Genomic DNA, 24,785 nt, shown 5'->3' with positions numbered 1-24,785 from the left:
AGCTGCTGACCCCTCTGGTTGAATTAGGGAAAAGACGAAAGACACTGAGGAGGAGGGCAACCCTGTAGGAGGACCAGCGGTCTCAATTAACCAGCTATTATCAACTGCCAACAGCTCATCAGCTGGGACGGGGACTTCGTAAGCCCTTCCCCAGTCCGTGCCATAATTTGGTGACTTGACCTTACGCAGGTCTTGTGCATGCAGTCAGGGCAGCTTGAGGTCACGTGCGCAACAACCCTGTTGAGCGCGGAAAACACTGTTTCGCTGCCGTGGTCTACTGTTTCTTACAGTCTTTCCACCTCCTCTTTCTGAGATGATCCCTGAGCCTTGGGAAGACATAGTGTAACACGATGTCCCATTTAGGGCTTCGTGCTCCACAATCTCTTGTTCTCTGCATCTTGACCAGCTAAAAAACCTTTCTGAATTGATTACAAAGTACTGTAAAAAAAGAAGGCGCTCCAGTCAGAACGGCTAAGATCAGAAACGAGCAATGTGGGCGTGGATGTGGAGAAAGGAAAACACATTCACTGCAAACTGGTGCAGGCCCTGTGCAAATCCATGGGGCTGGTTCCTTAAAAACACAGAAATGTAATCCAGTGATCCCACTCTGGGGCATGTACCCAAGCGACTCTATATCTTATTACAGAAATATTTGCTCAGCGTGTTCATCGCTGCTCTGTTCACAATGACCAGGAAATGGAAGCAACCTAGATGCCCATCATCTGACGAGTGGATAATGAAACATACACAGCAGAGCTCTTAAAATGTTTGTACTTAGTTATAATAATTTGATAGGGCTTTGTTACGTAAACAACTCAACTTACAATGCATTGCAAAATAGTTGTATACGAGTTGAAATAATTTGTTATGCGTGTAACTCTGCAGCCCATTAACATGGGAACAATATGAACTGCCTTACCCCGGCGGTTTCCCACAGCCACCATTGGTGAATGCTAGTTACACCAATGCTCACAGACTTGGCTTCATTCTTCAGGCTGTCAGTTGCTCTCCCGGAATGCATTACCACACATTATTCACGTGACCTCAAGTGCAAGTTTACCCAGGGTATCTGAGGTATGGGTTTTCTTATCATGTTAAATTTATCATTCGGAATTCAATAGCTTAAATGTACGTAAGATAGCATTTCTTTCAGTCATGCACTGAACTTGTTAGACCTTACTAACTGCAGCCGGAACTGGTGGTTTCCTGCTGTGTTGGGTACAGCCCTGCCCTTCACACAGCAGCAGTGGAAAGCGGAAGAGCGGAAAGCCTATGGGAGAGATGGTGTTCCATTTGTTGCTGGAAATCTCGCCCTCGGTGAGCCTGGTTTAAGACTTGGCCCGCTGCAACAAGAGAACATTCTAGCTAAATCCTCGACAGGATCCAGTTTTGAGCATGTAGCAGAAGCCAGAGGCCTCAAAATAGTATAGGACTAAGGCTAGACTAAGGGACGGGGAGATGAGTGGGATTGGCGTGCATGATGTGAAATTCACAAAGAAGCAATAATAAAGGGCTGAATGAATGAATGTATGAGTTAGTGAAGGAGTGAGTGAGTGAATAAAAGATTGACCGGTTGAGCACATCCTTGTGGACACCTTTTTTACCTCTTGCATGGTCACAGCAAGCTTGGCTTAACCCCTGGTCCCTCGCTGTACCAGCCCCTGGTCCCTCGCTGTACCAGCCCCTGGTCCCTCGCTGTACCCAGCCCCTAGTCCCTCGCTATATCAGCTCCCACAATGCACCGCCATCCCGGCTGCACTCAGCCGCAGTGCTGGGGCAGCAAGCTTTTGGGGATTTTGTTCCTTTGTGTTGCCTGAAGATTTCCTTATGTATTCTTCTGAGCTCAGCTCTCTTTTAAAATTTTCCTAGCAATCCGTTATCTAGAGTTTCTAGGAATTTTCACTGGGAGAGCTTGTTGTTTCAGTCTATCCAGTGTCCTGGAAGCAGAAGGAAGGCCTCATTCACTGTCTGTTTCAGGTAAAAACAACTGCATTCGTGCCTGTTTATCTCTTCAGTGTGCCTATTAGGAGCTCTCAGCGCCTGTTTGTAAGAAACACGAAGTGAAGTTGGAGAGATGGTCACTCGTAAAAGTTTGATTCAAGGGCTGCAGAGATACCTCAGAGGTTAAGAGCATCCGCTCAGAATCCAGAGATCCTGAGTTCAATTTCCAGCATCCACATGGTGGCTCGCAACCATCTATAATGTGATCTGATGCCCTCTTCTGACAAGCAGGTGTACTTGCAGGTAGAGCACTCCTAAGATAAACAAAACTTTAAATTAGGAAAAAAAAAAAAGGCGTAATTCAATTTGTCAGAGACCAGGAAAGCGATTGACTGAACTTGACTAAGACCCGTGGAGCCACTGAGTCAGGAAATGGGTTGTACTAGTACTCTCAGGAGAGATGTCCCACGTTTATAGAGAAGCGTACTTGTTTTTCTAAGCGCATCTTAAAATACAATTGAATTGTTTTAATGAGACAAGAATTAGCTTAATAATGAACACAGAGGCACTGCTTGCCCAAGAGAATTCGAAGTCACTAAGACAAAGGTAAAAGCAGGGGCTCCGAGCTGCAGAGGTGAATAAGACCAGAATGTAGGGCCAAATTGCAAAAGGAAGGAGCAGCTATGAGCTAACCAGTCTTTGCTTAGGGCTATTTCCATGGTGTGAAAGGTATTCTGTGTCCCTGTCTGCTATTAATAAGTCATTCTTGTAAATGAAATAAATATCAGCAATTCTGTATGAAGTATACATTCTACAAGTCCCAAGAGTGCTTGCCAAGAAAGAATGAGTTTTGGAAGCAAACCGAACCCCCAAATGGGCAATTTTGTCACCCATACCCAATGGGTGTCAACGACCTTGTTAGACGACCTGAACATTATGTTGCTCGAGCATTGCCCAATATTCGTTGGCATTTTCTAGTATCTAAATCTGCATTAGGCACTGGGTTTCTTTGCAAATATTTGATGGGAGGATACAACGTTCTAGTTAAAAAAAAACAGAAAATTATCTAAAATGTGAATTAATCAAAGTAGCATCTACTTCACTAGCCATATGATCATGAAGGTAAACAGACAAGATAGTTTTATTGATTAAAGAAAGGAACTTAGGCTTCCTGGTTGCTGCCACCGCAGAGAGCCCGTGGACAGCACCCTGCGAGCAAACTTGAGCCTCGGGACCACAGGTAAGACCAACTTGTCTGTTGCAAGAAGGCTGCCTGGTGAAATCGGGACACACAGAGGCAGAACTCCTCTAGGACCGGGCACGTCCTGTGTTTACCGGAAGTCCCACACCCGAGGATCCCGGCCCGCAGCAGCGCTCTGCTCCCAGACCCCGTGGGAAAGAGACCTCACCGCCTGGTCAGGTGGGCACTCCTGAGGCTGCATAAGCTCCCGGAAGGGGCGGCACAGGTCTTCCTGGTTGCTGCCGCCGCAAAGAGCCCGTGGGCAGCACCCCGCGAGCGAACTTGAGCCTCGGGACCACAGGTAAGACCAACTTTTCTGCTGCAAGAAAGCTGCCTGGTGAACTCAAGACACAGGCCCACAGGAACAGCTGAAGACCTGTAGAGAGGAAAAACTACACGCCCGAAAGCAGAAAACTCTGTCCCCATAACTGACTGAAAGAGAGGAAAACAGGTCTACAGCACTCCTGACACACAGGCTTATAGGACAGTCTAGCCACTGTCAGAAATAGCAGAACAAAGTAACAATAGAGATAATCTGATGGCGAGAGGCAAGCGCAGGAATCCAAGCAACAGAAACCAAGACTACATGGCATCATCGGAGCCCAATTCTCCCACCAAAACAAACATGGAATATCCAAACACACCAGAAAAGCAAGATCTAGTTTCAAATCATATTTGATCATGATGCTGGAGGACTTCAAGAAAGACGTGAAGAACTCCCTTAGAGAAACACAGGAAAACATTAATAAACAAGTAGAAGCCTACAGAGAGGAATCGCAAAAATCCCTGAAAGAATCGCAAAAATCCCTGAAAGAATTCCAGGAAAACACAATCAAACAGTTGAAGGAATTAAAAATGGAAATAGAAGCAATCAAGAAAGAACACATGGAAACAACCCTGGATATAGAAAACCAAAAGAAAAGACAAGGAGCTGTAGATACAAGCTTCACCAACAGAATACAAGAGATGGAAGAGAGAATCTCAGGAGCAGAAGATTCCATAGAAATCATTGACTCAACTGTCAAAGATAATGTAAGCGGAAAAAGCTACTGGTCCAAAACATACAGGAAATCCAGGACTCAATGAGAAGATCTAACCTAAGGATAATAGGTATAGAAGAGAGTGAAGACTCCCAGCTCAAAGGACCAGTAAACATCTTCAACAAAATCATAGAAGAAAACTTCCCTAACCTAAAAAAAGAGATACCCATAGACATACAAGAAGCCTACAGAACTCCAAATAGATTGGACCAGAAAAGAAACACCTCCCGTCACATAATTGTCAAAACACCAAACGCACAAAATAAAGAAAGAATATTAAAAGCAGTAAGGGAAAAAGGTCAAGTAACATATAAAGGCAGACCTATCAGAATCACACCAGACTTCTCGCCAGAAACTATGAAGGCCAGAAGATCCTGGACTGATGTCATACAGACCCTAAGAGAACACAAATGCCAGCCCAGGTTACTGTATCCTGCAAAACTCTCAATTAACATAGATGGAGAAACCAAGATATTCCATGACAAAACCAAATTTACACAATATCTTTCTACAAATCCAGCACTACAAAGGATAATAAATGGTAAAGCCCAACATAAGGAGGCAAGCTATACCCTAGAAGAAGCAAGAAACTAATCGTCTTGGCAACAAAACAAAGAGAGTGAAAGCATACAAACATAACCTCACATCCAAATATGAATATAATGGGAAGCAATAATCACTATTCCTTAATATCTCTCAATATCAATGGCCTCAACTCCCCAATAAAAAGAAATAGATTAACAAACTGGATACGCAACGAGGACCCTGCATTCTGCTGCCTACAGGAAACACACCTCAGGGACAAAGACAGACACTACCTCAGAGTGAAAGGCTGGAAAACAACTTTCCAAGCAAATGGTCAGAAGAAGCAAGCTGGAGTAGCCATTCTAATATCAAATAAAATCAATTTCCAACTAAAAGTCATCAAAAAAGATAAGGAAGGACACTTCATATTCATCAAAGGAAAAATCCACCAAGATGAACTCTCAATCCTAAATATCTATGCCCCAAATACAAGGGCACCTACATACGTAAAAGAAACCTTACTAAAGCTCAAAATACACATTGCACCTCACACAATAATAGTGGGAGATTTCAACACCCCACTCTCATCAATGGACAGATCATGGAAACAGAAATTAAACAGTGATGTTGACAGACTAAGAGAAGTCATGAGCCAAATGGACTTAACGGATATTTATAGAACATTCTATCCTAAAGCAAAAGGATATACCTTCTTCTCAGCTCCTCATGGTACTTTCTCCAAAATTGACCATATAATTGGTCAAAAAACAGGCCTCAACAGGTACAGAAAGATAGAAATAATCCCATGCGTGCTATTGGACCACCACGGCCTAAAACTGGTCTTCAATAACAATAAGGGAAGAATGCCCACATATACGTGGAAATTGAACAATGCTCTACTCAATGATAACCTGGTCAAGGAAGAAATAAAGAAAGAAATTAAAAACTTTTTAGAATTTAATGAAAATGAAGGTACAACATACCCAAACTTATGGGACACAATGAAAGCTGTGCTAAGAGGAAAACTCATAGCGCTGAGTGCCTGCAGAAAGAAACAGGAAAGAGCATATGTCAGCAGCTTGACAGCACACCTAAAAGCTCTAGAACAAAAAGAAGCAAATACACCCAGGAGGAGTAGAAGGCAGGAAATAATCAAACTCAGAGCTGAAATCAACCAAGTAGAAACAAAAAGGACCATAGAAAGAATCAACAGAACCAAAAGTTGGTTCTTTGAGAAAATCAACAAGATAGATAAACCCTTAGCCAGACTAATGAGAGGACACAGAGAGTGCATCCAAATTAACAAAATCAGAAATGAAAAGGGAGACATAACTACAGATTCAGAGGAAATTCAAAAAATCATCAGATCTTACTATAAATGCCTATATTCAACAAAACTTGAAAATCTGCAGGAAATGGACAATGTCCTAGACAGATACCAGGTACCGAAGTTAAATCAGGAACAGATAAACCAGTTAAACAACCCCATAACTCCTAAGGAAATAGAAGCAGTCATTAAAGGTCTCCCAACCAAAAAGAGCCCAGGTCCAGACGGGTTTAGTGCAGAATTCTATCAAACCTTCATAGAAGACCTCATACCAATATTATCCAAACTATTCCACAAAATTGAAACAGATGGATCACTACCGAATACCTTCTACGAAGCCACAATTACTCTTATACCTAAACCACACAAAGACCCAACAAAGAAAGATGACTTCAGACCAATTTCCCTTATGAATATCGACGCAAAAATACTCAACAAAATTCTGGCAAACCGAATTCAAGAGCACATCAAAACAATCATCCACCATGATCAAGTAGGCTTCATCCCAGGCATGCAGGGATGGTTTAATATACGGAAAACCATCAACGTGATCCATTATATAAACAAACTGAAAGAACAGAACCACATGATCATTTCATTAGATGCTGAGAAAGCATTTGACAAAATTCAACACCCCTTCATGATAAAAGTCCTGGAAAGAATAGGAATTCAAGGCCCATACCTAAACATAGTAAAAGCCATATACAGCAAACCAGTTGCTAACATTAAACTAAATGGAGAGAAACTTGAAGCAATCCCACTAAAATCAGGGACTAGACAAGGCTGCCCACTCTCTCCCTACTTATTCAATGTAGTTCTTGAAGTTCTAGCCAGAGCAATCAGACAACAAAAGGAGATCAAGGGGATACAGATCGGAAAAGAAGAGGTCAAAATATCACTATTTGCAGATGATATGATAGTATATTTACGTGATCCCAAAAGTTCCACCAGAGAACTACTAAAGCTGATAAACAACTTCAGCAAAGTGGCTGGGTATAAAATTAACTCAAATAAATCAGTTGCCTTCCTCTATACAAAAGAGAAACAAGCCGAGAAAGAAATTAGGGAAACGACACCCTTCATAATAGACCCAAATAATATAAAGTACCTCGGTGTGACTTTAACCAAGCAAGTAAAAGATCTGTACAATAAGAACTTCAAGACACTGAGGAAAGAAATTGAAGAAGACCTCAGAAGATGGAAAGATCTCCCATGCTCATGGATTGGCAGGATTAATATAGTAAAAATGGCCATTTTACCAAAAGCAATCTACAGATTCAATGCAATCCCCATCAAAATACCAATCCAATTCTTCAAAGAGTTAGACAGAACAATTTGCAAATTCATCTGGAATAACAAAAAACCCAGGATAGCTAAAGCTATCCTCAACAATAAAAGGACTTCAGGGGGAATCACTATCCCTGAACTCAAGCAGTATTCCAGAGCAATAGTGATAAAAACTGCATGGTATTGATACAGAGACAGACAGATAGACCAATGGAATAGAATTGAAGACCCAGAAATGAACCCACACACGTATGGTCACTTGATTTTTGACAAAGGAGCCAAAACCATCCAATGGAAAAAAGATAGCATTTTCAGCAAATGGTGCTGGTTCAACTGGAGGTCAACATGTAGAAGAATGCAGATCGATCCATGCTTATCACCCTGTACAAAGCTTAAGTCCAAGTGGATCAAGGACCTCCACATCAAACCAGACCCACTCAAACTAATAGAAGAAAAACTAGGGAAGCATCTGGAACACATGGGCACTGGAAAAAATTTCCTGAACAAAACACCAATGGCTTACGCTCTAAGATCAAGAATCGACAAATGGGATCTCATAAAACTGCAAAGCTTCTGTAAGGCAAAGGACACTGTGGTTAGGACAAAACGGCAACCAACAGATTGGGAAAAGATCTTTACCAATCCTACAACAGATAGAGGCCTTATATCCAAAATATACAAAGAACTCAAGAAGTTAGACCGCAGGGAAACAAATAACCCTATTAAAAAATGGGGTTCAGAGCTAAACAAAGAATTCACAGCTGAGGAATGCCGAATGGCTGAGAAACACCTAAAGAAATGTTCAACATCTTTAGTCATAAGGGAAATGCAAATCAAAACAACGCTGAGATTTCATGTCACACCAGTGAGAATGGCTAAGATCAAAAACTCAGGTGACAGCAGATGCTGGCGAGGATGTGGAGAAAGAGGAACACTCCTCCATTGTTGGTGGGATTGCAGACTGGTACAACCATTCTGGAAATCAGTCTGGAGGTTCCTCAGAAAATTGGACATTGAACTGCCTGAGGATCCAGCTATACCTCTCTTGGGCATATACCCAAAAGATGCCTCAACATATAAAAGAGACACGTGCTCCACTATGTTCATTGCAGCCTTATTTATAATAGCCAGAAGCTGGAAAGAACCCAGATGCCCTTCAACAGAGGAATGGATACCGAAAATGTGGTACATCTACACAATGGAATATTACTCAGCTATCAAAAACAACGAGTTTATGATTTTCATAGGCAAATGGTTGGAACTGGAAAACATCATCCTGAGTGAGCTAACCCAATCACAGAAAGACATACATGGTATGCACTCATTGATAAGTGGCTATTAGCCCAAATGCTTGAATTACCCTAGATGCCTAGAACAAATGAAACTCAAGACGGATGATCAAAATGTGAATGCTTCACTCCTTCTTTAAATGAGGAAAAAGAATACCCTTGGCAGGGAAGGGAGAGGCAAAGATTAAAACAGACACAGAAGGAACACCCATTCAGAGCCTGCCCCACATGTGGCCCATACATATACAGCCACCCAATTAGACAAGATGGATGAAGCAAAGAAGTGCAGACCGACAGGAGCCGGATGTAGATCGCTCCTGAGAGACACAGCCAGAATACAGCAAATACAGAGGCGAATGCCAGCAGCAAACCACTGAACTGAGAATAGGTCCCCCGTTGAAGGAATCAGAGAAAGAACTGGAAGAGCTTGAAGGGGCTCGAGACCCCATATGTACAACAATGCCAAGCAACCAGAGCTTCCAGGGACTAAGCCACTACCTAAAGACTATACATGGACTGACCCTGGACTCTGACCTCATAGGTAGCAATGAATATCCTAGTAAGAGCACCAGTGGAAGGAGAAGCCCTGGGTCCTGCTAAGACTGAACCCCCAGTGAACTAGACTGGTGGGGGGGAGGGCGGCAATGGGGGGAGGGTTGGGAGGGGATCACCCATAAGGAAGGGGAGGGGGGAGGGGGATGTTTGCCCGGAAACCGGGAAAGGGAATAACACTCGAAATGTATATAAGAAATACTCAAGTTAATAAAAAAAAAAAAAAAGAAAGGAACTTAGTTGAAGCAATACATTGCCTAAAATCCAACTCTTAAAGATGGTTTTGAACACATGTTTGCCCAACCAACTCAACCAATACCAAGACATGAAAGACACTTTTCTATAACTAAAATGTAGGCCCCTTCCAAAGATCAAGCCTCTTCAACAATGACATTCATGCATATATGCTTTTATGTATTATTTATTCCTTTACATCTCAATGTCTTTATAAATTTCATTTTGAATGCTCTTTACATAGTAAATACTTGTAATATTTTCTTTTTAAGAGAAGTCCTGAGATAAAGTCTCACAATGTTGCCCAAACTGCTCTCAAACTTATAGTCTCAAACAATGCCCCTGCCTCAGCCTCCTGAGTATCTGGAATTACAGACAACACAAGCACCTCACGTGCAGCTTACCTCTCCGTTTTAAAATTAGCTCTGTTTGCCATTTTCTGTGAGGTAGTGTCCCATTCTGATGCTTTCTTTTTATAAAATTATATTTCCGGTAACGGCCATTAAATCGTTATTGAAATATATATCGTAATGGGGATATATGGTTGAGATGTATGATTTTACCACAATATTCTGGTTTACTTCATTTGCTATCATGTCTCTTTCTTGCTCTATGGGAAAACCCCAATCTTCAGTAGAGCCCTGTTAAGAAAAATAATTATTTGCTATCTATTATTATGACCAACAATTATGATTGAGATGCACTCGAGTAAAGTGCTTTGGAAAATATTGAGTACCTACGAGTTTGGGAGTCCAGAGTTTTGCTTTTCCATCGTGAGAGTTGTAGGGATCTGTGAGGAGTTTGGAAGCGCTACTGAGCTCTGTGGTGCTGTCTGCAGTGAAAGAATGTCAAAGGAAGTCGAGCCTGGAGAGGCTTTTAGAAGGCAGTGCTGTCGGAATGGCTGATTAGATGTAAGTAACAGGAAAGAAAGAAGACGCTAGAATGCTTCTTGCATGTGGACCTGTGGGATTGATTGAGAAAGGCTGTGGTGGGGACGCTGCGTGGGCACAGGGATGAAGCAATGTGGAGCCTCACTGAGTGGAGCTGCGGAGAGCACAGAAATCACCAGGAACTGAAGTTGTGAGCTCCCCAAGTGTCTGGAGCTGGCAGAGCAGTTCTGTCTGGGGAAGGAGGGCTAAGAAGTACCAGCAACCATGAGAGTTACAACCACCGGCCGTGTCGGCGGTTCCAGCGATTTGAGACGTGTGTGATCTCAAGTACAGCAGAAGAGGTAAGTTGTGAGGAATACGGGCTTCTACAGCTTTCTCGGCCTTACATATTACCTTAGTCATGTTGGCAAACAAAATGTGACAGCTCGTTGTGGCTTTTCGCCTCAGAGGTACCAGAGTGACAGATTTATATTCTGTAAAAAGTAAAGGAGAAACGTCATTTTAAAAGTGTTTTTTTTTAAATGGGTATGGGTGTTCTGGCTACATGTATGTCTGTACACTACATGTATGCCTGGTGCCTCCGAGACACCAGAAGAGGGCATTGGATTCCCTATTATAACTGGAATAACAGATAATAACAGATAACTGCCAACAGTGCAGTAAGAACCACTGGGCCAGCTCTCCAACTCGGTCGTTTGGCTTTACTTTAAATTTAAACCAAACTTCTAGTGAAGAGTAGATACTAGTCATTTTTCTTTTCCTTCATTTTCTTCAATCACATACATAAAAGTAGTGGGAGCATCTGTGGAAATAAGTTTACCAAGCCACGAAAGACACTTTTCTTTAAGTAAAATGTAGGCCCCTTTCAAAGACCAAATTCTTCAACAATGACATTCATACACATATGCTTTTCAATTTTTTTTATTTATTCACTTTATATCTTGATGTCTCTATAAATTTTATTTTGAATGCTCTTTACATATTAAATATTTGTCGTATTTCCTTTTTAAGAAAAGTCTTGAGATAAAACTTGGGGAAATAACACGGCACTGGGGAGACAAAGGCTGACCTGTCAGTACAAAGCAGAGAAGGTCTGCGGTACAGGGACCTCATCTAGTTTACTTTTCAAGTGTTGGAAGTCAGAGGCCATATTGTGATGTGTGTATCATAGAGTCAAGGCCAAAAACTGCAGAGTCAGATACACGGACGTTTGCCTCTTGATCCCGCTCCTTTGCAGCTCTGTGACCTTGGGTGAGCCGTGAAATCCATCTAAGCTTCAGTTTCCGCAGGTAAAGGATGAGTCACCTTCGACTTCTCCCATCCCCTAACCTCCTCCAGCGACACACTAGGCATTTTCGTTTTCTGTAGCTCTTAACTCCTCTGCGTCGCGAACACAAGGGTGTGGCCATTGCTTATGCAGACCACTCTGGCAATCTCCCCTCTGTCGTCCATTAGTCCGTGGAGCGGCTTGAAGTCACGGACCAGATTATGTCTCTCTGCTGTTTAAGCCATCAGAGTTCACTGTGACGACTACCATCCCATAGAGGAGACGAATCTCTAGGCCTTCTCTGGCGCCTGGTCCGCTTCCGAGGTGACGATATCTTCCGCCTCCTCTGCTCCGTGCACTCTGGACTGCCTCTTTTGGGCTTTCATCTCCGAGCTTTCTCAAGAAGCCGCCTCATCCCTGGACCCCTGTTCCCAAATTCCTTGTAGGTGCTCATGTAACAGTACACCCCCATTATCCCGAAGTGTCTCACTCCCGGTTGTATCTGTCTGCTTCCTTGTCTGTATCTCTAACTGAACGTTTAAGCACTTTGGGAGCAGTCACCAAGTCCCCTCTGTCCACGTCTGCATCCTTCACACTAACACGGTACTGGGAAGACAGTTAAGTGCTCGCCAAATGTTCTGCGTGGACAAGTACCTGAATCAAACTTCTGCTAGCCTGGCCTTCCAAACTCGGTGTGGTGTCTCGAGCAGGCTTGGCTTCCTGCTTAACATGCCTGGTTCATGCCAGGCGCTGATCACGTGTGAGTGAATTCAAACTTAACAACAGACAACGCTAGAATATAAAGCCTGAATATTTCCTAACTATGGTTCCTAGGCAAAGTAGAATCTTATGCCAAATTATGCAATAGCATCACAGTATTTGTTTATATAAATATAATCAATACTATAACCTCGTCTATTTAATAATTATATCTATCAAGGACATATATGTGTATTTGAGAGCTTTGCCTATTTAATATCTATATACTTACATAAATAGTTATGCCCTTAATTGTTTTATAGTTAATTAAATAACTGGTGTATTTTTAAAGGGAACGAGATGTTTATTGAGTATGACCTGTACACGAATTCATTATCCCACGTTCCATGTTCTAGCCTAATAATCATTTCATAAAAGCCTTCATAGTATCCGAACAAAGAAAATCATAAATCATTACTCTTTTCAAATACATCGGTGAAAACATCAGGTAGGCTGGTTACAACAGAATGGAGAAATCTCAGCTCTAGGCCACAGCCACTATCTGATGGCATTCTTAGCCTTTTGGTTGGCGGAGGCTCATGATCTGTTTATACATTCCACAGGATTTACCCAACAGCCACGGAGACATTGGGTCACATACAGATATGAGTAATAAATGGTTATTAAAGGGTCAAGATAATTTGCAATTAGGTCCTGATCCTGCAACATTCCAACCTCCCCACAGTCAAAGTGCTAATGGCCTATGGCCAGGCAGGTATGTCCTCTCTCCAGACGTTTTCGGCCACACAGTTCCTCCTGTTGGCTGAGGATCATGTTTTGTCTCCTGGGGGAATTTATATCCTTTATTCTTCCACTTGAATATCTTATTTTTATAGCGAATGATGTTGGCAGCTGATTTTAATCAGTTATTTACATGTCGTTTCTAACGTTACATTAACGCTTTAATAATTACTGTGTCAGGTTGGATTTAAACAGGAAAATAAAAATCACTCTGTCTTCGAGGCATGAAGGATTTTAAGGCAGGACATTAAAACTTCAGCAGAAAACGGCAGCAAAGGTAGAGGAAGCCATCGCTGACAGCACGTGACTCAGGATCTCACGGGGAAATGGAAAAGTTCATGAATCCCGAAGCTGCAGCCGCCTGTCAGCCTGTAACACGGAATAGAAAAATCTCAAGGAGTTCTCCTGAAAGCCACTCTAACCCCACGTCTCTGAGGCCTTCTGCCTGTGCAGCTGCCTCTGGAGAATGCTGGTCTCGCCTCTTCTTTCCGCTCGCAGAGACCTGGACACTGACGGAGAAGAGGATTCTGGGAAAGACGGTGACTGGCTTCCCCTCTACAAACAGAGCTGCTTTTGAAGGGGTGTCGATGATGTTCAAGACTAACAGCCTGCACTCACTCACCACGAATAACAGCAATAAACTAGATCCCTCATCCACTCGCTTCTGTATAAAACCACAGAAGCTCAGGCGCCTTTAGTGCAGACCGTAAACGGAGCGTTCCCGTCACAGATGAGCGGCTCTCATTACACACTGTGACTTTTTACTGGATGCGTGAGTCACGCGCTTATGTCCTACGCATACCCATTAAAAGCAACGGGCCTCCGCAGACCTCCAAAAAAAAAAAAAAAATAGGGCTGTCTTGTACTGTTAGATCTCCTCCTACCCAGCAAAGGTGCTATAAATCAAAAGATGCCAACGGAATCCGATTTTTTCCAGGAGCAACTGAGCCATCTTCAAACAGTCCAAAGACCAACTTCCTATTTGAAATGACCGCACCCCACCAGCAGCTAAAAGCAAAATGTTGTCTCTGCACAAGTGCACGTCAAGCTTCAGAAAGCATACAGCTTCCACGCAGGCAACATGAACGCCAAAGCCAGGGCTTGATAGCTAATTAAACTAATAATATGTTTTTCGATGATTTGTTTATCTTTATTTTATGTCTATGAATGCTTTGCCTTCGTGTGAGTATGGTACCATGCGTGTGCCTGGTACCCTTGGAGGCCAGAAGGGGTTGGATTTCGTGGAATTGAAGTTACAGATGGCTGTGAACTGCTGCGTAGGGAGGGGCTGAGAGCCTGGGCCTCTACAAGAACAGGAAGTGCTCTTAGCCACTGGACCATCTCTCTATCACTAAGGGCTAATGTCTTTCGATGTGCTTTTGGTTCAGTTTACCACAATGAATGTAACGTGGGTACATTCTGACCGTAGAAACTTAGGAAGTTGTAATATGGTTTGGCTAATGTTATACTAATAACCATGTTTGTCAGTATGAGACTGCTGCTCATAGCCGGCCCATCTGGGAGGCGTCAAATAGGCGGCTACTTCAATTCTTGGTTTTACTTTATGAACTACTATCTCCAATATAATAGCCACTACCTTATGCCCAGCCCAGAGTTCTTCCTGGCGAACTGTCTTTTGAGTCAGTATGATTCAGGTAATGGATGCTGCTTGCTTTATGGTCTAAATTTTCCTTTGTCTGTTGTCTTCTCCCTCTGTCTTCCCTCTTTCCCCCTTGCCTGTTGACAGGAGTTGTCTTCCACTGAGCTGCCCTCTTTTCGGAACCAAGTGGGAAGGTCCTTGTAGGTACTGCCGGTGAGTCCCAAGGAGGAAGTCTGGTGTGGTAGCACCAGACTGAGGCTACCAGATGGAGGGAGCACAAATAGAGCATGTCGGGGAGGTGCAGAGGATGCCAAGGAGGCAAAACTCCATGTCTTGTGCTGACAGCACTATGCTGAGAAGCATGGCCTCTCTGTTCCAGGGGTTGTCGAATATGTAGGTTTTAAGCAAGTGTCTGGGAACTTTGGTGTTGCTGTCTGTGAAGTGAATTCACGGGGTTAGCTTATTTTCTCTGTCCTCTTGTTGTCTACATAGTAAGAGGAATACTCTGCTTGCGTAAGGGACACGGTTGGTGTCACTCGCTAAACTGCAAAGCTGGAACTGGGTGTGGGAGGGCAATGGGAATTTAGGTGGAGCAAACCAACTTCAGGCATCCACTTGGATTCTTATACCTCCAGAAGACAGGGAGGCGGGCACTTGGGTCTGATGAGATGTAAAGCAATTCTCATGGAGGAGGTGGAAGCTCCAGAGACAGCTGAACAACGTGAGGAAGAGGCACGACTCGGTGGGGTCTCGATACAACTGACCAAATAAATCGAGGCCCTGAAAAATACTGGCCCTGGTTACGGGAGCGCCTCCACCCTGCCTGGGACCTCCTCCCTAGTCATCCCTGTCTCTCTGTTGGCTTCTGGAACCTTTTCTAACAACTGGTGAAGAATGTGAGTTTCTTCGTGCCTGGGGTTTCACCTACAGCCAGGATTTAATTCAATTCTTCTGAAAGCTGCCCAGGATTTGATTCCCTTGGTCGAGTTTGTGCTATTCAACGTAGATTATAAGCATTTAGAAGGAGGGAATTACATAAGTGTATATTATATACAATTTTGCTCCCAACTGGTGGGTTTAACACTGGCTTAACAGCTGAAGGAACCAGACTGCCTTGGGTATACTAAAAGCTGACAACATTCCATACAGCCTCCAGCATTATGGTTGTCAAGGCGATCTCTATAAACTTTCCACGTTTAACACTGTAAGGGTAAGAGGACGGAGGAGAAGGTGTTGCAGGATCTCGCTACCCCGGGCTGTGTCAATGAAACTAATCTCCTGGTTTTCTTTATTGTCACCTTCCTGAGATAAGGCTTGTCCCCTTCGGTGGAAGGATGTCCTTTCTAGACATTGTTACACTCAGACCTCAGACCCTTCAAAGGAAGGATTGACCCACCTTTGCCAACTGTGTGGCTGACTCAGATAGAAAAGGGGCCAATGTCCCTCCCACGCAACTGGAAGTCACGAGGCCAGGGGTGTACAAAATAACTCACTGTTAGGTTATAGTAACTAGTTGGGAGAGCCAAAGGTAACTTGAAATACTAGACCCTGAGCCCTAACCTGCTGGAGATGGACAGAACAAACCAGCAGAAATGGATGGAGCACGCCACAGCCATGCAGGCTAACCCCTTCTTTACTGCAAACTGAAATTTAGAGAAAAGCGGTAACTCGCTCTGTTATGCCACAGTCACGGTTCTGGTTCAGTTTGACCCCTTATGCTTCTACCAAGCATATGGCCAGGTTAATTCTCAGCAACGGCTTTCGTTCAGGAATTCTAAAAGCCAAGGGACAGCAGGCGAGGCTCGTGTCCCCTGCTCCACACTCAGCTATACCAGCCCCATATCCAGGGTCCCAACAAGGATGCTAGCAAAGAGCATGAGGCCTGTGTTTCCCATTCGAAGGCTGATTAGTGCACAGGGCAACCTAAGAGCATTGCTGCACTGTGCAAACAGAATAATGGATTGATCGCACGGGAGGAAACCCTAGAACCCTGGATTCTGAATTCTCAGTCCTCGAAGCTCAGATAAGTATGTCCATTGATAGCAAGATACCCAAAATATGTCCCTTTTCACTAGGCATGCTCCTGTTTACTTCCCTTTTAGTCAGCTGAGGACACGTTTCACGGAAGCCCAGATTTAAGGCATGTTCTGAGTGTCTGTTTCTCACACTGGTAGCAGTAGGGTCTCTTCTATAGGAAGCCTTGAGTATCACTGTCAGAAGCATGTAGTAAGCTCCAAGGTTCTAGAAAATACCCATTGGGCAGCCCATCCAGAAGCTTAAGAGCTGGAACATCTCTCCCTCCTCGAGCCATCAAGCAGGGCAGCCCCTGGTGCTCATGGGTCTCTCTCTCTCTCTCTCTCTCTCTCTCTCTCTCTCTCTCTCTCTCTCTCTCTCTCTGAAGCCTGGTGACAGAGCAGGAAGTACACACAAGCTTTCCAGTGATCACAAGATGCCTGGCTAGGAAAAGCAGCCACTGCCGAGTTCTTCCTGTGACTCACCTCACCCCATGTGCACGCAACCCTTTTTCGTCTTGCCTCTGAGAAGGGTACACTGCCTGATGGAAAGTTACTCCCACTGGGGCAAGAGGCAAGGCCTGCTCAGATGGTTTATAAGCACTCTAGAGCCTAGGCCATCCCCTGGTGATTTACAATGTTTGATTTCTCCCTGGGACAGAGGAGTGCTCTGTAAATCAAACCTGTCTTGGTTTGTCAACCTGTGTCAGTGTTTGCTGAGTCCTCAAGTCGAAGGCAAGTTGGAACAGCGTGGAGACCTTGGCATGAGACTTGTTCCCCCCTCTGCTGCTTCCCATTTTGATGAAACAATTCTAGGGTGAGGTTGGCCCTAGGAGTTATTTCTGTGACTCACAGTCCCCTTGCTCTTTTCACACACTCTAAATGCAGCTACTCTGAGTCCCTCACAGCCCTGGGCCGAGAAAGAGGCCAGGGTTGGAGCAAAGCCTCCTAGGGTCCACTCCCAAGGCTGAGAAGACAAACAGGGAGGTGTCTCTCCCAGGTTGATTTCTTTCATCACCTCAAGCCATTTGGGGACACCATTGCCACACACTTTATGAAGCGGCCTCAAACTGGTTCTAGCACTCAGAGATGTGAACAAGCCTACATGCAAAGTTTGCAGAGAATTAAGCCAAGCATAGAGGAAAGTGGCTGGTTCTTTTCAGCGAGATGAGGCATTAGGAGGACCCTACACCTTCAGAGACTCGAGAAACAGATCTTACTTCAGGAAAAATGTTTGTCCATCCTTCACATTTCACACTTTCTTTTTGACCATCTGATCCAGCAGCCATTTACTCTGTTGGCACTGAGAATGCAAAATGGGAGCCATAGGTCTCACAACCTATGAACCTCACAACACATAAATAACAGACACATAAATAACTGATATACTCCATAGGCGCTAACGCAGAACTGCGTGTAAGGCATCATCTTTCCCTCCCCAGGACGCAGACAACTAGTAGGCACACATGCTTACTCTAGAATACAGGTTCAGTATTGTATGAGATCTCCGTGCACGGCTGGGGTCACCAAACTATTTGAAGTGAAGAAAGGAGAGCTCAAACACCTAAGTGGCAACCTTTGCAGAAGGGCTCTTTGCCCGGCCACTTTCAAGGAGGGGGCTTTCCCTCTTCAAGCTTCGCAAGCCCTGACTCATTCAGCATGAAAGAGAAAGCGAGTGTTGAAAAGCCTTTGAAAGACACAGCATTTGGCCTCCACATGGGAGCTGGTCACTGCCACATTGTCTGAGGAACAGAAAAAAATGTCAACTATTCACATCTCAGGAATCCCACGTTCTCTGTCCAGCATCTTGGCTGGCCTTCTATGACTTCGAACACGCCTCTGACTTTGTGTACCTCAGGAATTCTTTGAATGAGATATGGAAACTTGATCTATCGGAAAGTGATTTGGGGAAGTATTAGGAAGCTGCATCTGGGTGGTGTTAATTCACTAATTTATTCATTCATCCTGCCCGCATTTCACAATTACATTCGGATTTTGCTATCTATGGTTTAGATCTGGTATGGCCCCTGAAAGGTTTACGAGTTAAAGACTTGGTTCCTTGCCTGTGGCACTATTGGGAAGTAGTGAGAACATTAAGAGGTGATGCCTTCTGGTGAGTCTTAGGTGGTTTGGCTAGAATGTGGGACCACAGTTTCTCACTCTTTCTCTTTTGTGCTCCAGCCATGAGAAGAAGTTGTGTTCTGACTTAGATTGTCACGGTCATGTGCTGTCTGTGGTTACAGGAACAAGGGCACTGAGGCTGGTAACCTCCAAAGCTAGTCATTTATTTGTGCCAGCGTTTGTGACAGTAATAAAAAGTTGGCTAATCTAGGGTCCATTGTTAATAAACTGGTGCAAAAATTATGTATGTGCCAAAGACAAAGAGGAAATGCATTCAGTCTGAGGAATTTGCCTTAGTATAAGAGCCCCACGTCATGTAATTAACAAAAACCATGAAAGATGGATACTAATATTCCAATAAAGTATGGCAGGATTTTTTAATATTGGTTTTGCACCTGAGGGGACTTCAGAAGTAGTCCTTCTGTTCTAGCAACAAGCAATGAGAAAAAGAAATTTAAAAAAAAAAAAGGAAGGAAAGAAATTGGCTCTTTTAAAATTTGTAAGAGAAGTGAGTCACCACACTGAACAGACAAACCAAAACCTGTCGCACAGTACAGAGCATCACAACCTAACAGAGCCGAAAGCTCCCCTGGGAGCCAGCAGCAGGCTACCAGCTACACAGACTGTAGCTGTGAGTAGCTAGAGGCTTAGGGACATCCAAGAGTAAGAACGGGGGTTGGGGATTTAGCTCAGTGGTAGAGCGCTTGCCTAGCAAGCGCAAGGCCCTGGGTTCGGTCCCCAGCTCCGAAAAAAGAAAAAAAAAAGAAAAAAAAAGTAAGAACGGCAGGCACCTGGAGGCACGACCAGTTTCCCCTGGTAAATTTCAAAGGAAGTAGTCTTCTCCCGCTTCCATAAGGCAGGTACCAAAAAAGAACCATTTCTGAAATACAAGGTTGATCCTCAATGAGAAACAAGTTAGTAAACCTGCAGAGATGTGGTCAGAATCCACCTGACCAGCGAGGAAGCCAAACCTTGGTATTTGCTCACCTGGCTGCATCACCTAGGCAGAGAGGGATGGAGAGGTGCTTTGAGATCCCGGTACAGAAGACAGAATCATCAAACTACTGAACTAGGAAAAGAAAACATCTTAGGGGAAATGAAAAACTCTTTCAACCAAGTAAAAATGAAAATGAGACTTACCAAAGTCAGACGTGCTGGAATTAATCCATGGAGAGAAGTTTACAGCAATTCCAAAATAAGAAAGATTTAAGGTTTTTGGGACTTTTTAAAAAAAATATCTAATTGTACTCTTGGGAACTAGGGAAAAAAAAGGAATGGATGAATTCTAAACAAGTATATGACGATACACAGTAAAAGGTAGAGCATTTTAAATTTAAAAAAAAAAGAGTAGAAAATTGCAAAACAACAAGAAATAAAACCTTAGTCAAAGTACCTAAGGAAAAACAGGGGACATAAGTTATTCATTTGTAAATAAAAGAAGAGATAACAAAGGTTTGTTACAAACTACAAGAACTTGATTGCCTAATTGAAATGGATCAATTCCTAAAACAAACAAACAAAAAAGGTGCAAACTCAAAGTGGAAGAAACAAACGGGCCTAGCTGATGGGGCATGAGTACAGGTAAGTAAAACAGAGCCTGCAAAATAGAAAACACCAAGCCATGTGAGCCAGGTGAGCCAGGTGAGCCAGGTGAGCCAGGTGAGCCAGGTGAGCCAGGTGAGCCAGGTGAGCCAGGTGAGCCACTGCTGAATTCTACAAAACACCTACAGAACAGGGAGTCCAGTTCTTTTACAACCTCTTTCAGAACATGGAAGTGAGGAAAGCCTCTCTAACCCATTCTTTGAGGCCAGCATCACCCTCATGCCCACATCAGATAAAGGTTATGATGAACAGTGCAGTCTAATCCCGCTTGCTAATGAAGTTGCAAAACTTCTCAACAAAGTAAAGTATCAGGTTGAACTCAGCGATATATAACAAGATGCATACCCGATATTGAAGAGGGATTTAGCTCAAATATAAAAGTCTGGTTCAAATGAAATTACATGACCATGGCAATGGAATCCAGAAAAAAGTATTGGACAGAATTCTACACTCGTTCGTAAGGACGAGTCTCTGTGAATTAGGAACCGAAAAGAATTTCCCAACTAAAGGACTATGCATATACACACATTCACAAAGTTCCACACCTTATACATGGGAAGCTACAAAATCAGAAGATTTCGTCTGCAGATTAGGAACAAAACAAAGATATCTCAGTTCACTGTTCTTTCTCCAACCTTGCAAATGTCTTAGCTAATGCAATAAGATAAGAAAATTGCACCTAGATTTTCTCAATTCCCATGATTTACTATGGAGAAGTCCTAACCAGCTCACAAAAGCCCCTGTAACTCATAGGCAGTTACGATTGCCTATGTTACATACAGCAAAATTGAGTATAATTTAATAGTTGTCACAATAATATATGATTATCTCCATATATATTATATACATCCACATATACACACACTAATTAAAAGACACTAGTCATATCACCATACATAATAATGAAGTGCTTTGGCATGTGTCTGACAAACTTGTGCTATTTAAAGAAAGTTATAAAACCTGAACAAAAGAAATAGCAAAATTAAATAAATAGGTGCACAGTCATAGTCACAGATGGTAGGACTTGCTACTGTCAAGACATCAGTTCTTTCCAACTTAATCAACAGAGCCAATGTCATTGAGATCAAAATCCCACCAGGTTATGGTTGATATCAACAAATTAACTCTAAAGGTCATGTTGGGCCATAAAAGACCTATAAAAATCGACAAATTTGTTAATGAAACCACGAAGGTGAAGGACTGACACCATATGGCTCAAGGATCATAGAACTGTTAAAATCAAGACACTGCGATGCTGGCAGAAGATCAGACAGGTGGGGACCAAGCACAGAGCTCACAAATGGGCCAACACAAAGGCAGTCAACTGATCTCTAACAAAGGAATAAATGCTAGCCATTGAGAAGATATAGACTTTCCAACAAAATGGTGGTGAAATAACTGGACATCCAGGTACAACAAAGAATATGGATATAAATTTTATACCTCACAAAGTCAATACAAAAGAGAGTGAAGATAAAAATATGAACTATGAAACTATAAGACTCCTAGAAGATAGAACAAAAACCTAGGTGACCTTGAGTTTGGCAGTGATGTGTTAGTTTTAAACCAAATAAACAGTTACCTGGGCTTCATTAAAATTGAATTTTCATATACTGCAAAATAACTTAAGAAAATGAAAATAAAAGACAGACAAACGAAGCATAGACAGGGAGAAAATATTGTCACAATACAATATATATCTGATAAATGGAAACTATTAAAAATGTCACCTAAAAACTTGACAATAAGGAAACAAGCAACCCAACTTAAAAGTGGGACAGCCATGACAGGCGCAGCACCAAAGAAAATATACAATGGTAGATAGCGCATGAAAGCTGTCCTGCATCTTATGTCATTACTGAACTGAAAACTGGAACCACCAGGAGATGAAACCACACCTGTTAGAACAGCCCAAATCCAGAACTAACACCACAGAAGCTAGCAGAGACCCAAAGCAATGGAGACTCTCATCCACTGCTGCTGAGAGGAAATGACAGAAACACTGTGGAAGACAGCTTTGAGTTTTATTGGTTTTCCCTAAATTAAACACACTCAGACTGTACAATCCAGCAATTATGCTCTTTAGCAATTACCCGGTGGAGCTGAAAAATGTTATGTCCACACCTTAGGGGCAGATATTTGTAGCGTCTTTATATATAATTGCCCCAACTGGGAAGAAACCAAGATGTTCCTCAGTATGTGCGCAGATAAGTAAATTAGTGCCAAAATATGCAGAATCACCAGGTGGGAAAAGGGACAAACCTGTGAACTGTCTGAAGAGATATCTGTGGGGTGAAGGAGTAGGTCATGAAAGGCAAGAAGCAGACATAAACCTGGAAAACCGGAGCTGGCGATTAGAAGAACTCTGACTCAAGTGGATTAAACAAATGTACAAAGGGTTGGGAGACAAGATCACAACAGGAGTCATTTGGGGAAAGTGAAAGCAAGTTAGACACAAAACTTAGAACTCTGATAGCAAAGTCGCTGGGCATAATAAAACTAGCAGTGGTATTCTGAGAAGCTGATCCTTCCTGTAGCCTGTCTCAACATTTGTGCTTCTTGGCCCAAAACCAAGAGAAACAATGTGGCACTGATATGTTTACAGTGGCTGTCAGGAAGCAAACACTTGGAAGCGAGCCAAGTCCCCATTGACAGGCGAGTGGAGAAATCAGACAAACTGTGACCCAGTCCCGTGGTGACACAAAAGAACATTATAGTCCAGTCAAGACAAACCAGTTACCAACCCAGATCTCGATTAGAGGGAAACCTGGCATCACTGTGACTGGAACGGAAACAAGCCCAAGAGGGTAAAAGGGTAATTACACTGTTTTCACAATGCAACAAAGTGTTGCAAAGTTAAAACGCTAGAACTAAGCAAGGTTCTTTTTAGGAATCCACACATTTTAGGAACATAAACATTCTTTAAAGCTAAGATAATAAACACAAAGTTCGGAGTGCTTATCAGGAAAGTCAAGGATATGGGTAGATAGAAGTCACTCAGAATGTTCTCATTCTGACGTTTTGTGTGTTACTATTGAATGGACAAACACAGGAGGACTATGTATAAGGAAATGTAAAAGCATATTTACACGTTTAATTTTCTGTCCCTATGGCAAAATATGTAAGTTAAGCAAAAAGTGTCCCAAGGCAACTTCATTGGAGGATAGCAAAACCCTACATGTGACCAACCACATTTAGGGAATTACCCAGCTCACGGTCCTGAACGAGAGAGAAGAGTCTGTGGAAGACCTGTCGACAGGCATCCTGCATCTTGAATTGGGTGTGTAGGATGACGGCCTAAGTGAGCAGCTCCACAAAGTGAACCTTAAGTGTCTGTCATCTTCAGTGAGGTGAGAGAAAAATCGAAGATCCGAATGTTTGCTTTGATCCCTCTAGGATTAAAGTCTTTGGGAATCAATAACCATCCCTTATTGGATACTGATGAACACTGTCTTCTTACTGTACTCTCTCCCCAGTGCGTTTAGAAGTGCGTCCTTTAACGAAGCAGGGAAAGAAACATTCGCTTATGTTTGGCTCCTATGGTCCCCAAAGAGCTGTGTACAACAATGGCAATGCCATGCTGTTGGCAAGGTTTCAAGTGCTTTGGATGGATGCTGTATGAGTTACACTCAACCTGGTTGGTGATTGGATTGTACTATAGTCCTGATTTATTCAAGATGAGCTGCAGGTGCCTACCATTAAAATTAGGAGTTTCACCAAGCCAACATCTTTGCAATCTTCCAGGGCTTTGTCAGTACTGCACATATTCAAGTCATGATGTAACCATTTGTCATTTTCGTCTCCAAGATCAAATTTCTTCCTAGCTGAAAGGCCATGGGTATCTCACTGATGTAAACATCTCTATAACCTAGCTTGAGGGTCACCAATATCCTCTGCAGGAATGGGCAGACCATCTCCAGGACATGATTTGTAGCTCACATCTCGACTCAGTAGAAAATCTCTTCCCTCCTTACCTTCCCTTCTCCTATCATCTCTCTGATGTCCTCACTAACTTCATGTTCATTGTGGTGGAAGCCATCCCTACTGGGGTGTCAATACCTGGTGTCAATGACCACTTTCACAGAGGTAGAAGGCCTCTGTAGGAATAGGTTTACGATCTGAGTAGGTGTCACGCCCAATGACTAGAAAGCTGTTTCTAGCATTCTAGAGGTATTTGGTGGTTCTCGGCACTGAGGTTAATCTTGGAGAAGGGATTTGAAGCTCCCAATTTCTAGAAGTGATTCTGGCAAGGTCCTACTGAGTGTTGTTGCCGGCCAGTCATCCCCCTTTTCCTCTTCCAAAAGATGAAATCTCTAGGTTTCAAGTACTTGAAATGTTGCCTGCATGGCAGCTCAGGA

The 24,785-nt window shown here is 43.1% G+C and overlaps 2 long non-coding RNA genes across 3 annotated transcripts; one reads left to right on the top strand and one right to left on the bottom strand.

The window, feature by feature from the left end:
- Window positions 1-756: 756 nt before the first annotated feature.
- On the bottom strand, window positions 757-17,273 carry LOC148004014 (uncharacterized). 2 transcript variants are annotated; one of them, XR_015627125.1, is made up of 4 exons: window positions 17,191-17,273; window positions 10,719-10,798; window positions 9,840-10,076; window positions 757-2,255 (listed from the first exon to the last, which is right to left on the bottom strand). It is a non-coding gene; the product is annotated as an uncharacterized LOC148004014 (long non-coding RNA). The 2 variants fall into 2 exon arrangements; XR_015627126.1 differs by lacking the exons at window positions 757-2,255; window positions 9,840-10,076; window positions 10,719-10,798 and adding an exon at window positions 11,231-13,461.
- On the top strand, window positions 10,245-14,228 carry LOC148004015 (uncharacterized). Its single transcript, XR_015627124.1, has 2 exons — window positions 10,245-10,666; window positions 13,273-14,228. It is a non-coding gene; the product is annotated as an uncharacterized LOC148004015 (long non-coding RNA).
- Window positions 17,274-24,785: the final 7,512 nt, after the last annotated feature.

This window comes from Rattus norvegicus, chromosome 8 (genome assembly GCF_021556685.1).
Source record: "Rattus norvegicus strain SHRSP/BbbUtx chromosome 8, alternate assembly SHRSP_T2T, whole genome shotgun sequence".
NCBI lineage: Eukaryota > Metazoa > Chordata > Mammalia > Rodentia > Muridae > Rattus > Rattus norvegicus.
Note: the sequence above shows the minus strand (reverse complement) of the source record. Positions and strands in the feature narration are given on the sequence as shown.